Source organism: Meriones unguiculatus, chromosome 2, assembly GCF_030254825.1.
Source record: "Meriones unguiculatus strain TT.TT164.6M chromosome 2, Bangor_MerUng_6.1, whole genome shotgun sequence".
NCBI classification, from domain to species: Eukaryota; Metazoa; Chordata; class Mammalia; order Rodentia; family Muridae; genus Meriones; species Meriones unguiculatus.
In genome coordinates this window covers 143782681-143799743 of record NC_083350.1, presented here as the reverse complement: position 1 = coordinate 143799743, position 17063 = coordinate 143782681, and positions in this window count along the sequence as shown.

The following is a 17063-nucleotide window of genomic DNA, read 5'->3' as shown; positions in this document are numbered from 1 at the left end:
ACTAAGCTTGAGTTTGAAGGATGGGTAAACGAGGAGTGATGTAGATGGTGACATTAGCAAAGACAGAGGGTGGGAAGGCTCTCAAGAAATGTAAGGGCAGAGAATAGGTAGAGCGAATCTGACAAGAAGGTTTATGTTGAGTAAGTGAGCAAATTTTAGGCTACCTTGGGTGGAAGGCTGGAGTGTCAGACTGAGGGACTTTAACTTCATTATAATCGCAGCAGTGTCTCTTGCTTTGCCTACTCAGAATAGGTGCTTTATTCTGGAATGCCACCTTTATGTTCTCTGGCAGCCTTGCCTTCCTATCCTTACTCTGTGTAATTTGGGAGTGCCCTCCTGACTCCTCAGTACTCCCATGATTTGGGTCTTGTCAATCAGGGAATTCTGCTCGACAATGGCAGCGTGTACCTGTGAACAATGCCTCACCTCTGCTGTGTCATTGTGCAGGCCTAGGAGGGACCTGTCTGAAGACGGAGGGAGGCAGATTCTCACTGGCATTGCTTGTCCTGACAGGACTGCTCTGGCACATACTCATTCTTGATATTTGTGTGTACAGCAATACATCTTTTCTTTTTCATTTGATTTTTTCAGGCTTTGAACCCGGAACTTCACATGCTAGGCAAGCACTCTACCACAGAGCTACATCCCCAGACCTCACATTGTGTAATTAAAAGTTTGAGCAATGTAGGTAATGCGTGTTTGTGAGTAGGGTTTTATAAAGATTAATACAATGGCAGATGGAGTACAGAAAATGAGGTGGTGACCCATAGAAATAGAAAGGAAAGAAAAAAAGAAGAATGTTGGAAGGAGGAAGAGAGTTTGGTAGTGGGCAGCAGTGTCATTATATAAAATTTATTTATTTATATATAATCTATAATATATTATGACATATATTCTATAATTCCAGATGCTTGGGAGACTCAAGCAGGAGGATCCCCTGAGTTCAAGGGTTTGGGGTCAGTATGCACAGGGAAGCAAAACTCTGTCTCGGATTTTAAATAGAGGGGGTGTTAATAGGTAGAACACAGAGACAAAACAGTACTCCCTGAAGGAGTGATAGCGCCACTGATGTTAATTTGTGAATGAGAAAGAGTGCCAGGTAATAAGAGGAGCTTAAGAGACCACACCTTTGCTGGGTAGGGAGTGATGGATTTTTTTAGTGGTGTACCCACTAATGCCCATGCTACTGTAAATAATCCATAACATATGCTCATATTGAACAAGTCTAATCACATGCAGATGTGTGCACACATACACATTCACAGACATACACACACTGAAGTTGGGAAGAAGAAGGAGATCAAAAGAAGTATGGAGAGGGGAAGAAATGAGGCAATGGGGTACATTAAAATACCTAATATGTATGCATAAAATATAGTGAAATTTATTATATGAATTTCATAATAATACATATATGCTAGTATTTACTATATGCTAGTAAAACTTAAAGGTGCTGAGTATTCTTTCAGGGGTGAGAGGTGGAGATGCTAACATGAAAATATTTAGGAGATAGTTATATGTAGAATTTAAAAGCACAGAAGGAAACTCAGGATCCAAGTTCATTTAAGTGTGTGGCCAAAATGGATCAGAGTGTCAATCAAAGAGTGTGTGTTCAGTTGAACGACAGAGTGAAATGACAGGCAGGACCATTAAGAGCAACAAAGTAAGGAAGAAAACAAACCAGGCCTTGGCTAGATACCTCGTCTCTACCCTCCACGATTCAGAAAGGCAAGCCATCATAATGGAGTGATACAGTGAGTCAGTACAGCTGATAAACACCAGGTAGCTACAGTTAAGTGGCTAGAAGACTCATCTCGAAGTAGATGTGAAGATGAAGAGGATGAGGAGCAAAGGAAACAGGTGGGGAAATGGATGAGAAACACCCCTTGGAAGTCAACGACGGAGGACCTTTACAATAGGAGGTGGACGGAGGTAAAGACAGCCAGCCATGAGGCAATGTGTGCACTGTAGGTCTGCCAGAACTCTGCAAGTGGAAACAGGTTCCGTTTGAAGTGAAGGTGACATAGAAGAGGAAGCTGTGGGTGGGGACCAAGAAGAAGAAGTTGGGTAAAATGTTAATGGAACAGCTCAGCCTAGGCTTTTGGTTTTACTTCTGGGTTAGAGAGGGCAGACAAAGGAGAGAGAGGGGTGTATGTGGGTCAATGGAATAAGGACGGAGTCAAGACCATCCAGGAGGAGAATGCAGATGGCAAAAGTAGCAGGACCGTTCACCTGAACCTGGCTGAGAATGAGAAAGAAAAGGTGCAAAGAGATGTGGGTAGCAAGGAGAGGAGTCAAGGGGCTGGGAATGTTTTCAGCACAGATGGGCAGTGCCAGGAGGTGTCTTGTTACTGTTGGGCATCCAAATTGTTTTTCTCCCCAGGAGGCCTCACAGGAGATTACAAAACTGTAAACTGATGTCTGTGCTAAGAAAAGGAAGGAAAGAAGGAAGACGAAAAGGACACGAGCTGTTATGTAACTTAGCCGTGTAACTCCATATATATATAAATAAATTATATATATAATTTATTATAATACATATAATTTATTTATATATAACATATTTATTTATTATATATTTATATATTAAATATATTTTTATACATTTATAAATATATGTTATATATTTATATATTAAATATATTTTATATATTTTTTAATATATTATATATATATATATATAATTTATTTATTTACTTTACATCCTGGCAGAAGTTTTCCCCACCCCTTTCCTCCCAGTCCTCCCCAACCTCATTCACTCCTCCTTTCTTTCTCTTCAGAAAAGAGCCCTCCCCTTTTACTAATGAAAATACGGCGACTACCGACGTTGGTCTGAGAAGAAGCAGAGAAAGCAGCTTCATCACAGCATAACGTATTCGGTACAACCAGCATCACTCACAGAGAGTAAAGTCCAGGCTTAATTGCGGGTGGAGTAAATTTCACAACGTGCTGTGATGTGAGCTGTGTACTCTCTTCTGTGGGAGGGACCCCAAAGAAGCCGCTTATCAAGTTTGGTAGGTGTGCTTTACTTACATGAGTAATAAATTCACCGGGACAAGAAGAAAGACCTGTTTTGAGTCAGAGACAAAGCCTGGAGGAAGCCGACCCCTAAAGCTCACTGTCAGATCCGACTTCTCAGAGGCAGAACTGGAGAAACCTGTTTTGGAAGGAGCGCTAGCCTCCTCTGATAAAAGTTGCCTTCAGCCTCCGGCCCCCCATTATGCTTTGGGGGGATGATATCCCCAACCAAGTTTTCTGTCCTCCTTCCAGCTTTTTTTTTTTTTTTAATTAATCATTTTGTCTATAAACCCCTTTAACTTGTTTTTTCTTGGCACTTCCAGTTCCTGGATGTACTTTTTTAATGGATCTATAGAAAGAATTGAAAAGGTGAAGTCAGTTTCATTTAGATTTTTCCAATTTTGTGGAGTAGAGCCTTTTAAAGTAAGACGTAATGCTTGTTTGGATTTCCTCAGAGTCCGTTGTTATGATCCCCTTTTCATTTCTGATTTTGTTGATTTGGATATTGTTTCTCTGCTTTTTAGTTAGTTTAGCGAAGGGTATGTCTATTTCATTGATTTTTCTCAAAGAACCAGCTCTTGGTTTCATTGATTCTTTGTATTGTTCTCTTTGTTTCTAATTTATTGATTTCAGCCCTGAGTTTGATTATTTTTTGATGTCTGTTTCTCTTAGGTGTGTTTGTGTGTGTTTTGTTTGTTTGTTTTGTTTTTTGTTCTAGAGCTTTCAGGTGTGCCGTTAAGTCACTAGTATGAGATCTTTCCAATTTCTTTATGAAGGCTCTTAGTGCTATGTACTTTCCTCTTAGCACTGCTCTCAATATGTCCAATAAGTTTGAGTATGTTATGCTTTTATTGTCATTGAATTCTAGAAAGCCTTTAATTCCTTTCTTCCTTGACCCAGTGGTCATTGAGTAGAGAGTTGTTCAGTTTCCATGAGTTTGTAGGCTTTCTGTTGTTTCCGTCGTTGAAGTCCAGCTTTAACCTATTGTGATCTAATAAGATACAAGGAGTCATTTACAATTTTCTGATATCTGTTGTGACTAAGTATTTATAGCCAATTTTGGAGAAGGTTCTATGACGTGCTGAGAAGAAGGTATATCCTTTCTTTTGTGTTTGGGTGAAATGTTCTATAGATATCTGTTACGTCCATTTGATTCATAACATGTTAGATTCATTATTTCTCTGTTTAGCTTCTGCCTCAGTAACCTGTCCATTGGTGAGAGTAGGATGCTGAAGCCTCTCACTAGTAATGTGTGGGGTTTGATGTGTGATTTTAGCTTTAGTAATGTTTCTTTTACAAAAGTGACTGCCCTTGCATTTGGGACATAGATATTCAGAATTGAGATGTCATCTTGGTCGATTTTTCCTTTGATACGTATGAAGTGTCTTTCTCCATCTCTTTTGATTAATGTTGGTTGAAACTCTATTTTACTAGATATTAGAATGGCCACTCCATCTTACACCCATCAGAATGAAGATAAAAAATTCAAGTGACATCACATGCTGGTGAGGATGTAGAGAAAGGGGAACACTCCTCCACTGCTGGTGGGAGTGCAAACTTGTACAACCACTCTAGAAATTTATTGATTTGGCAGTTTCTCAGAAATCTGGCAACAGTGCTACTGCAAGACTCAGTTTACCACTCCTGGGCATATATCCAAAAGATGCTCCACCACACCACAAGGACATTCGCTTGACAATGTTCAAAGCAGCTTTATTTGTAATAACTGGAAACAACCTAGATGTCCCTCAACCATAGAATGGATAAAGAAAATGTGGTACATTTACACAATGGAATACTACTTAACTATTAAAAAAAACAAGGACATTATAAAATTTGCAGACAAATGGATGGAACTAAAAAAGATCATCCTGAGTGGGGTAACCTAGATATAGGGTAGGACTCTATCATCATAGAAGTGTGCGTCTAAGGGAGGTGCAGAAATCCAAGCTTATACTTGTAAGGGTAAAAACAGTGTGGGAAGAACATAACTACTTCTTATAAAATGAAGCATCTGAAATCGTCTCAAATATCATGGTCTCATAATGACATGTTTGAGTGAGAGTCTATGAGAATAACATGAAATTACCCACAGTCAGAGGGTCCTAACACAATTGCTTTTTGGGAAGAGCCAATAGTCCTTCAGTGTGTTTGAAACTGTAGACCTTTTAGTTGCTGAATTGCTGAAGTGCTTCAGGCATTTAGAAGGTGTGGGGCATTTAAGTAACAATGCTAAACTTGCTATTTGCAGAAAGAGAGCAACAGAGAGAAGGGTTATTTTGAGTGCCAACACGGCTCCAATGTCATAGATTTAATACAACAGAATAGTTTCTCCTTGCCTCCCAGCATTAGATCCCATGGGATTTAACTTGATGGATCATATTATTTGAAAATACAATCCAGATTGGTTGGGTTTAGTATGTTCAAGAGAGACAGAGCCTCAGTATGTTAAGGCTAGATCAAACTGGCTTCAAAGTGACTATGTAGCTGAAGATGATCTTGAACTTCTGATTCTCCAGTTGGGATCACAAGCCCACCATGCCCAGTAATATGTGGAACTGAAGAGTGAAGTCAGGCCTTCCTGCATGCTAGGCAAGCTTTCTGGCAACTGAGTTACATCCCTAGCCCGAAGCTTTACTAATGAGTTTCAGTGCCAGTTAATAATATCAATAATAATAATATCAATAATAATAATATCAATCCTAAGGAATGGACCCAGCAGTTCTCCCCTCTCTGTTCCCCTAGGCCCAATCCCTCAGTCTCATCCTAATCACTGCAGCAGATCACCAGCTCTAGCCTCGCTTCCCCTGCTTCCCACACTTCCTGTGGATCCCACAGACGACCCTTTTTTAACCTCCCTCCCCCTACTTGTCCCTCTATCCCAGCTTCTAACCCGCAGGCCAGTAAAACAAGCAACACACAGCTAAAACACTCCCTGAAAAATCCAGAGAGGAAACAGAAACCAAGGAACAAAGCACCCACCCAACTAAGACAAACCCAGAAATCACCTTTAATCACCCAGAAGCCTGGACACTGTCTTCACCAGAGCCCTCCTATCCTATCACAGCAGGCCCTGAATGTTCCAATACAGCTGAAGCACAAGATAAAGACCCTAAAACCAACTATATAAAGATAGTAGAGGTCCTTAAAGAGGAAATTAATAAATCCTTTGAAGAAATCCAGGAAAACACAAACAATTGGAGGAAATGAATAAATCCCTTAAAGAAAGCCAAGAAAATACAGTTGAAGGAAACAAATAAAATTGTTCAAAACCTGAAAATGGAAATACAAGCAATAAAGAAAGGACAAACTGAACAAATCTCAGAAACGAAAAATTTAGGAATGGTAACAAGAACTACAGAGGCAAGCTTTACCAACAGAATACAAGAGATGGAAGAGAAAAATCTCAGGCACTGAAGATACAAAAGATAAAATACAGCAATCAAAGAAAAATTTAAATCTAAAAAATCCCTGACACAAAACACCTAGGAAATCTGGGACACTCTGAAAAGACAAAACCTAAGAATAAAAGCAGTATGAAAAGGAAAAGAAACCCAGCTCAAAGGCCCAGAAAACATTTTCAACAAAATCATGGAAGAAAAAAATTCCTAGCTGAAGGAATAAGATACCTATAAAGGTATAAGAATTATACAGAAAACTAGATGAAACCAAAAAAGAAAGTTCCCTTCACCACGTAATAATCAAAACACTAAATGTTCAGAACAAAGAAAGAATATTAAAATATTGAAAGGGGGAAAGGCCAAGTAACATATAAGGCCGTCTTACCAGAATTACACTTCTCAATGGAGACTCTCAAAGCCAGAAGGGTCTGGGCAGACGCACTACAGATTCTCATAGACCACTACTATATCCAGCAAAACTTTCAATCACCACAGCTAGAGGAAATAAGATATTCCATGATAAAGTCAAATTTAAGCAATATTTATCTACAAATTCAGCCAAACCGAGGATGCTAGAAGGAAAACTCCAACCTAAGGAGGTTAACTACGCCCATGAAAACACAGGAAATAAATATTCTTACACTAGCAAAACCAAAACAAGGGAAGCTTATGCACATACTCGCATATACACTGTCACCACCACTACCAACAACAAAACAACAGGAATGAATAACCATTGGTCACTGATATCTGTCAACATCAATGGAGTCAATTCCTCAATTAAAAAAAATACACAAAACACACAGACTAACAGAATGGATGTGAAAAGAGGATCCAACCTCCTGCTGCATCCAAGAAACACATCTCAACATCAAGGTTGGACATTACCTTGAGGTAAAGAGTTGGAAAAAAATATACCAAGCAAGAGGACTTAAGAAGCAAGCTAGAGCCATTTTAATATCTGACAAAATACAATTCAAACCAAAACTAATCGAAAGATATGGGGAAGGACACTACATACTTATCAAAGGAAAGAGCCACTAAAGTGACATTTCCACTTATTAATGTCCATGTCCCAAACACATGGGTACCCAAGTTTGTAAAAGAAATACTACTAGAGCTTAAATCACATATTGTTCTTCACATACGGGTATTGGGAGACTTTAATACCTCACTCTCAGCAATGGACATGTCATCCAGACAAAAACTAAACAGAGAAATGCTGGAGCTAACAGACATTATAAACAAATTGAACCTAAAAAAAAAAACATATTTACAGAACATTTCATCTAAACACAAAAGGATATACCTTATTCTTAGCACCTCATGGAAGTTTCTCTAGAAAACTGGTCACATACTTGGACACAAAGCAAGTCTCAACAGATAGAAGAAACTCCCTGAATCCTAGTAGATGACCAAGAATTAAAGTTGAATACCAATAACAACAGAAACAACAGAAAGCCTACAAACTCGTGGAAACTGAACAAATCACTACTGAATGAAAAATTGGGTCAAGGAAGAAATAAAGAAAGTAAAGATTTCTAGAATTCAATAAAAATGAATACATAACATACTGAAATTTATGGGACAGAATGAAAGAGACACTAAGGGAAGTTCATAGCACTAAGTGCCTACAAAAAATTAGAGATATATTAGCAGCTTGACAGCACACCTGAAAACTCTAGAACAAAATGAAGTAAGCACAATGAAATATGTCAAAGAAATAATCAAACTGAGGGTTAAAATCAATAAAATAGAAACAAAGAAAACAATACAAAGAATCAGCAAAACAAATGTTGATTCTTTGAGAAAATCACCAAGATAATCTCTTATCCAAACTTACTAAAAGATTGAGAAAGAAAATATCCAAATTAACAAAATCAGAAATGAAAAGGGGGGACATAACACAGATACTAAGGAAATCCAGAAAATTACAAGGACATACTTTAAAAACCTGCATTTTACTAAATTAGAAAATCTAAAAGAAATGAATAGTTTTCTTATAAATACCACTTACCAAAGTTAAATCAAGATCAGATAAGCAATTTAAACAAACCTATAGTCCCTAGTGAAATAGAAGCAGTCATTAAAAGTCTTCCAACCAAAAGAAGCCCAGGGCCAGATGGTTTTAGGGCAGAATTTCACCAGACTTTCAAAGAAGAGTTAGTACAAATATTCCTCAGATTATCACAAAATGGAAACAGAAGAAATGTTGCCCAACTCATTTTATCAGGCCAGAGTCACCCTGATACCCAAATCACAAAGAAAGCAAATTTCAGACCAATTTTGCTCATGAACATTGGTGAAAAAATACTCAATAAAATACTCGAAAACTGAATCCCAGAACACATCAAAAACATCATCCACTATGTAGGCTTCATCCTAGAGAGGTAGGGATGGTTCAATATATGAAAATAAATTAATGTAACTTATCATATAAACAAACTAAAAGAAAAAATCCACGTGATCCATCTCATCAGATGCAGAAAAGGCTTTTGAAAAAATTCATACCCCTTCATGATAAAAGTCCTAAAGAGATTAAGGATACAAGGGACATACCTTGACATAATAAAGGCAGTTTAGAGTAAGCCCCTAGCCAACATCAAATTAAATTGAGAGGAACTCAATGCAATTCCACTAAAACCAAGACCAAGACAAGGTTGTTCATTCTCTCCTTATCGATTCAATATATACTTGAAGTTTTAGCTAGAGCAATTAAGACAACTGAAGGAGATCAAGGAGATAGAGATTGTAAAGGTAGAAATCAGAGATGATATGATAGTGTACATAAGTGACCCTAAAAATTCCACCAGGGAACTCTTACAGCTTGTTAACACCTTCAGTGAAGTGGCTGGGTACAAAATTAATAAAATAATAATAATAATAAGTAACCCTCCTATATACAAATTACAAATGAACTGAGAAAGAAATCAGGGGAACAACCTTTCAAAATAACCTATACAATATAAAATGTCTTGGGGTAACTCTAACCAAGAAACTGAAGGACCTGCATGATAAAAATTTCAAGTCCTTGAAGGAAGAAATTGAAGAAGATATCAGAAGATGGAAAGAGCTGCCATGCACATGGATCAGTAAGATTAGCATAGTAAAAAAAATGGCCATCTTACCAAAGCAGATTTAACAGATTCAATGAAATTCCCATCAGAATTCCAACACAGTTCTTACAGATCTCGAAAGGACAATTCTCAACTTCATATGGAAAAACAAAAAAACCCAGGATAGCTAAGACAATCCTGAACAATAGAAGAACTTCCAGAGGTATCACCATTCTTGAGCTCAAACTGTACTATAGAGCAATGGAATTAAAACCACATGTTATTGACATAAAACCAGAAAACCAGAGATGCTGATCAATTGAATGGAACTGAAGTCCCAGATATAGTTTCACACACCTATAGACACCTGATTTTTTTTTTTTTTTTTTTTTACAAAGAAGCAAGAAATACACAATGGACAAAAGACAGCATCTTCAACAATTGGTCCTGGTCTAACTGGATGTCTGCATGTAGAAGAATGCAAATATGTCCATATTTGTCACCCTGCACATAACTCAAGCCTAAGTGGATCAAAGACCTCAACATAAAACCAGATATGCTGAACTTGATGGAAGAGATAGCAGGGAATAGCCTTGAAAACATTGGCATAGGAAAAGTCTTTCTAAACAGAATGCCTATAGGGCAGGCAGGCACTAAGATGAGTAATTAGTAAATGGAACTTCATGAAACTGAAATGCTTCTGTAAGGCAAAGGAAACTGAGAATTGGACAAAGTGGCAGAGTTCAGAACAGGGAAAGATTTTGACTAAATTCTTATTTGATAGAGGATTAATATCCAAAGTATATAAAGAACTCAATAAACTAGCTATCAAAAAACCAAATAATCCAATTTAAAATGTGGTACATATCTAAACAGAATTCTCAACAAAGGAATCTCAAATGGCTGAGAACACTTAAAGAAATGTTCAACATCCTTAGCCATTAGAGAAATCCAAATCAAAATGACTCTGAGATTCTATCTTACACCAGTCAGAATGGTTAAGATAAAAAACTCAAGTGACAACTCATGCTGGTGAGGATGTGGAGCAAGAGGAACCCTCCTCCATTGCTGGTGGGAATGTAAACCTGTACAGACACTATGGAAATCAATATGGAAGTTCCCCAGAAAAATTGGATATAGATCTACCTCAACACCCAGCTATACCACTCTTGGGCATATACCCAAAGGACACTCCATTCTACCACAAGGACACTTGCTCAGTTATGTTCATTGTGGCCTTATTCATAATAGCCAGAAACTAGAAAAAAAACCTCGGTGTCCCCATTGCCAAGAACAAAATCCACACAACTCATGGAACATGGAAAAGTTGAGGTGGCGCCTACATGGAGCCTTCACCCTATGTTCTAGTCTCCTTGGTGAGGGGAACATACTCTGCAGGCTATAGAAAGGAAAACTTGGATGACACCAACACAGCCACAAAACCTTTGGCCTGCAATCTGTCCTGCCTGCAAAATATGCTAGGGCCATGGCAGCACAGAATGTATGGGAGAAGCCAAACAAGGTCTGATTTGACTTAAGGCCCACTCCACGAGAAGAAACCTGTACCTGACACTGCTTTGTTATCCAAGAACCAGAAACTAGATATCCTAGAGACCTAGGATTTTTGCAAAAATAAACCAAAACAAAACAAAAATCCCACAAAAACAAACAAAAACCATGATTCTAAATAAGATTCTGCTATACTCAGAGATCAGTGCCTTATCCAGTCATCATGAGAGAGGCTTCCTCCAGCAGCAGATAGGAGGAAAAGATAGTCACAGCCAGACATTATGCAGAGACAGAGTCTAGATTGGAGGTCTCCATCAAATCCCTTCCCTCAGAGCTCAGTGAGTCTTGCAGAAGAGGAAGAAGGTCAGGGGTGGTGGAGGACATTAGGAATACACAGCTGAATCAACTATCCCAGGTGCATATGAGTTCACAGAGACTGGAGCAGCAAGCACAGGACCCACGTGGATCAACACCAGGTCCTCTGCATGTATACCTGCTCTTGGTAACCTTTTCCTCCCATTGAGTTCCCATGTCCAACTTGGTTATGAAAGTTTTTGCCTCAGAGAAAAGTCAAAGTGCAAAGCCATAGTTGCTCAAGGACTCTAAATACAAGTTTCTCTGTAGCTTGCCTATACCAACCCTGGTATATGGAACTTCTGTTTCAGAAGTTTGGAATGAAGGCCTAACCAATGGCTAGGCCAAGTGTATCTTCTTTTGAAGGTAGATCCTGATGCCACAGACTACAGCCCTCACTCCAAATGGATTAAAAAGCAGTTTATTCTGAGCTAAGTGTATGTGACCATAGCCCAGGAACAGAGATGGAAATAGTTCTGAATGGCCTGTCCCTCTTTGGAAGAGGGTACAAGAACTTTCATAGTCACAGAAAAAAAACCAAACAAAAAACAAAAAACAAACAAACAAAAAAACCAACAACAACAACAACAAAAGACTATGAATCAATAGATTTACCAGAGACACTGGTGTGAGCGTCGTGTGGCAGTTTATAGCAGAGCAGGGAAGGCTCTGCCTTAGCTTGCAGAGCTATCCAATGACACTTTAGCTTTAGAGTGGATGGAGGCTAGTGGGCAGCGAAGGCTCCATTCCATGAGGTCTGCTTGACAATCCACAAAGATGCTAGGCCGGATGCAAGAGTTGGTAAGGAATGGCTATTAAATTAACTAAAGAGGGTGTATGATAATTCTGGTTTTTGATCTGCAATGTTCCATCTCTCTACAATCACAAGTTCAAGTCAATCAGAATGAAGGATCTTCAGCAAACATGTGGCTTCTTCAGAGAACTTCAGTTCCTAAACAATTTTATTTGTTCTAGATGGACTTGGGTTATTCCTTTTCTAGTCTCTATCTATGTATCTATCTATGTATCTATGTATCTATGTATCTATGTATCTATGTATCTATGTATCTATCTATCTATCTATCTATCTATCTATCTATCTATCGCAAATAGATTATTTTCTCATACAATATATCCCTCCCTTTACTCATCCCACTTCTTCCCCTCTGAATCCACTCCCTTTCTGTCTTTCATTAGAAAAGAACAGGCTTCTAAGTGATATCAACCAAACACGACATAATAGAATTACAGTAATAATTCCTAACCTGTCAGGAAGCCGCACTGATAATGATGCCCTAGCTTGTCACTGTTCACTGTGTCTTTGCTGTTTTCAGTTTTCTTGGCCCCTCATACACCACCCCTCCTCTGCAACTCACAGACACATTCTGTTCACTAATCTACACTTCCCTCTACTTCTCCATCCCACTCAGGTGTGCTCCAGGTTTCCTCTCGACTCCATCTACACTCTTCACGCCAGTCCCTCTGTGTCCTTTTCGCTCTCTACACCCAATCCCCTCTCTCCATAGCAGCCCTAAATGCTTCCTTTAACAGTTATTCCCGTTGTCTTACTCCTCAGTTTGAAATCCTTTGCCTTTAAGTGCAAACCTCTTTACATGCCTAGACTTTTCCTGTTTTTCCTGGGTCACCGTGCTCCTCACAGGGTCCCTCTTCCTCTTCCGCGAGCACACCCAGCTTCTCCCTGGGCCTCGGACACATATCTGTTCTCATGCTTTAGACCTCTGCTCCAGAGTCCCACTTTGCAGAAATGTCCCTGCTTCCCCTCTCTGTGCTTCTTATCTCAGAGAGATACTTGGCCGTCCTGTTTCGGGCGCGTTCAGTACTTACTTTGAAATTATCCCATTGATTTGTTTACATTTTGAAGTTCGCTTTCCTCTTGCTAGAGAGTAAATTCTGTGGGGACAGGGTCTTCTCTATTTTGCTTACATCTTATCACCAGTATCCAGAATCGTGTGCTTCACATACAAGGCGTTAATACGTATTTACCCAATGGATAGATAAATGGAGCTTTATTTCATAACAGTACTGTGAGATACACAGAGAAAATAGACATTTTTCAGAGGATCATCTCTTGTTCCATCTCTGGACCTATGGTAAGGCAGGTAGAGTGTAAAAGTGAAGCTGCTCACCTCAGCAAGGCTGGAGGTGGGGCTTGTGTTCCCTCCGTAGATACACTCCCAGTGTCCTGACATCCTCATATCACATGTCACCAAAGTTCCGCTACATTCCAATAGTGCCACGAGCTGCTGGCCGAGCATTCAGAACACGGCTTTCAGAGGAACATTTAAGATACAAACCATAAATTGAGCCTACTGGCACCAGCTACTTACTATTTTAAGTCAGGAAGATCAAAGGGTCTAGGATTCCCTAGGTGAAAGAGAAAGTTCAAAACCAGCCTGGGCAGCTTAGCAAGATTCTGTCTCAGAATGGAGCTTTAAAAAAAGGATGGGCTGTAGGGATGGCTCGGCAGTTAAAAGTGTTGGTTGCTCTTCCAAAGGACCAGCACTCACATGGTAACTCACACACTCCTATCATTCCAGCTTCAGAAACGCAACGGTCTCTTCTGGCCTCTGTGGACACCAGGCATGCATTTGGTACACAGACATCGATTCAGACAAAACACTCACACACATAAAATAACAAACAAACAAACAAATAAAAAAACAACCCTCCCCCTTTTAAGGCTGGAGATGTACAGCAGTAAAGTGTTTGTCTAGCAGAAGCAAGGCCCGAGGTCTAACACCCTGGGTCTCATCTCTGAGCCAAACTGCAACCCTACTTTTTGGTTCATGGTTGACCTCAAAAGGCACGCAAATATCTGATCCTGTCTTGATTTCCTTCTTGGACAGTGTTCAAAGCAAAAGCTAGCGGGAGTCCCCTTGGAGGAGATGGGATTTCACAGACAGAGGCAGGGCTTGTGTCCTGGCATTCTTGCCTGGGCCGCTCACTTGCTTCCTCTCACTGAGTGCCGTTTGTACCGCATGTAAAATAAGGGCAATAAAAGTGCCTGTTTCTCAGGAAAATCATAAAGGGTAAATAACATAACTCACATTAACATTGCTGCAACATAACAGTCAGTAGAGACCTGTTTCTAACCTTGCATCAAATGTGATTGTGCGGTGACTCCTCTAGGGAAAGATAGTTTTGTTTACATATTACCACGTGCCATATGTAAGATGCCACTACCATTTGAAAAGCACAGAGCTTCTGGTGCTTTAAAATAAAACATCGATTACCACTGTACATTACAGCCCAGAAGGAAAGAAAAGATCACAGACTGGCTGGTAAACTGTTTTCCATCACACATGCTGTACTATTAAAGAAAGCAAATGGGTCTAGAGTTTATTAAATGCAATGACTTTTAGAAAAAGTGAGCCACTCTGCCTGGGAATTTAATCTAGTGGCGTCATGAGGTCAACTCCTGTCCTCTCCCCCAAAGACATAAAATACCATGAAATGAATTCTACATAGTCAATATGGACAGAATAAATATATCAATCACAATGGCTGTAAGGAGGCTTAAAAGATGGCTCAGCAGTTAGGAGCACTGGCTGCATCTCCAGCACTCACAGGGTAGGTAGCTCACAACCATCTGTAACCCCAAGCGCAGGGAATCTGATCCCCTCCTCCGGCTTCTGCAGGCACAGTGCATATGTGGTGCCTAGATCTACACGTGGGGAAGAAAACCTGTACACATAAAATAAAATTTAAAATATGACCACAAAGCAGCAACAGAAAACAAGTTGGGGTGGGCTCCTTTGTCAGCTGAAGAAATGGTTTAGTGGTTTTTTTTTTTTTTTTTTAATGCAAGTTCAGAGGCCGACCACACAGGAAGGAATGCCATCGTGAGTTCACAGAACATTAGAAACAGAAAGCAACGTGGCAACAGGCTGCGTCCCAGCAGAAGTGAGCTTTACAGGTAATCTTTGCCTCCACCCCGTGCACAAGAGTAAGACATGGAGTACCACAGAGACTTATCCCTCATCCTGAGAACTTAGGAAAGTGTCTTTGAACACCTGACAAACCCCATCACCGCTGAATCCTGATAGAGGTCTCCGCACTCCAAGGAGCCACATCTATCCTTCAAACAATATATCTACAGTCTGGGCTGATTTCAGCACTGTCTTGTGTTTTACAGAGGTTGTGTTCACCATCAACTCACTTGTTATCTCATTGTTTCTTTGGGACTTTTATCTTTTCCCTTTTTTTCTTTTTGGCTGTTATAAAATCTGAATAACCTTGGCTGCTTTAGGAATGTCTTTTTCTCTCAGTTGTAAAACACTAAAATGACGAACGATACACTTTTTGTCATGTGACTGTGTGTGAGAGAGAGTGAATATGAGGCCTTGTGCATGCTAGGCAAGTGCTCCTCCCCTAAGTTACACCTTTAGCCCTCACATCGTCCCCTTCAAAACAAAACAACCTCACTACAGGAATTATTGTAGTGCTAATTTATAAATAAACTTGGCTCTGCAAGTTCATGACCTTTGATACCATTATTACACAATGACCCCAAAGGCTGTTTCATATCGCTGCACCCTGCAATTAAGAAGCCATCCTATGATTCACTACCCCCCTTACCCTCTAGGGCTGGGTTCTTACTGATTTTTTGTGGCATGATTGTTACACACACCTATTACACACACACACACACACACACACACACACACACACACAATTTAAACTGAGGAGAGTGCTTTCCCATGGTAATCGTAGTAACTTGAGCATGACTGTAACATTTCAATTCCTTTGAAAACAATTTGTCCATGCAATGTTTTCATCAGAGTCCCTTGGGGTACTTGTTAAAAATCCAGGTTCATATTTTTTTGTTCCCTGCTTTGCTCCAAAGTCTATGGAATTAGAATCTCATTTATAAGCAAGTCCCAAGTTGATCCTGAGCCCATCTGAGTTTGATACCCAGGGCATGTCACTCCAGAGGCTCGTTTCTGCCCTGCATTTTGAGCATATATAAGTCAGCAGGGGGAACAGTGCCCCTCTTAGCTGTTCCCACATGACTCTGTCAACCCAGGGTGTGGCTGGAATTCCCAGGTCTGGATTTGAACTTTGATTTGTAGTATTTGCTGCAGACTCTCTTCTTTGAACTTCAATCACCACTCCCTCATTCCCTGTCGAATACACATCCCTGGGCTACCATGTCTGATTTCTCATGATTCAAGAGAAAGATCCCTACCAGCAGTCCTTTGGTTTAGGCGGCCTCTTCTCTTTACTTAGGCAACACAGAGAGGAGCACAGCTTTGAAAGGCATTGAGGCTGCTTTACTGAGTAAGGCATTATTTACCTTGAGGATAAACACAGGAGTGTGTAGGCCTGACAGAAACCATAAACGAGATTTCAGGAGGTGGAGAGAGGGTGTTGTTTGTGGCTAAATAACTTTCACCCGACTCTTCAGCCCCAATTTAGGACGAGATCTTTCTGGCCATGTTAAGCAGAAACCTGGGTTTCTGTAGCATGCCCTTCAGGCGCACTTTTGAATGCATCACTGGCAGTCAGACAAGGAAGAGTAAGACAATGTGCTCTGCATTTGGGAACCACGCTGGGGTTGAAAAGATCTGGGAGGGCTCTGATCCGCAGTGTGCAGCGTGCAGCGTACAGGGTGCCCTAGAGCCATTGAATTTCTTGGATAGAAGAAGTAGTCATTTATCATGGCGGACATTTGTAACCACTGTTAAGGTTTCTGTTCACTCAG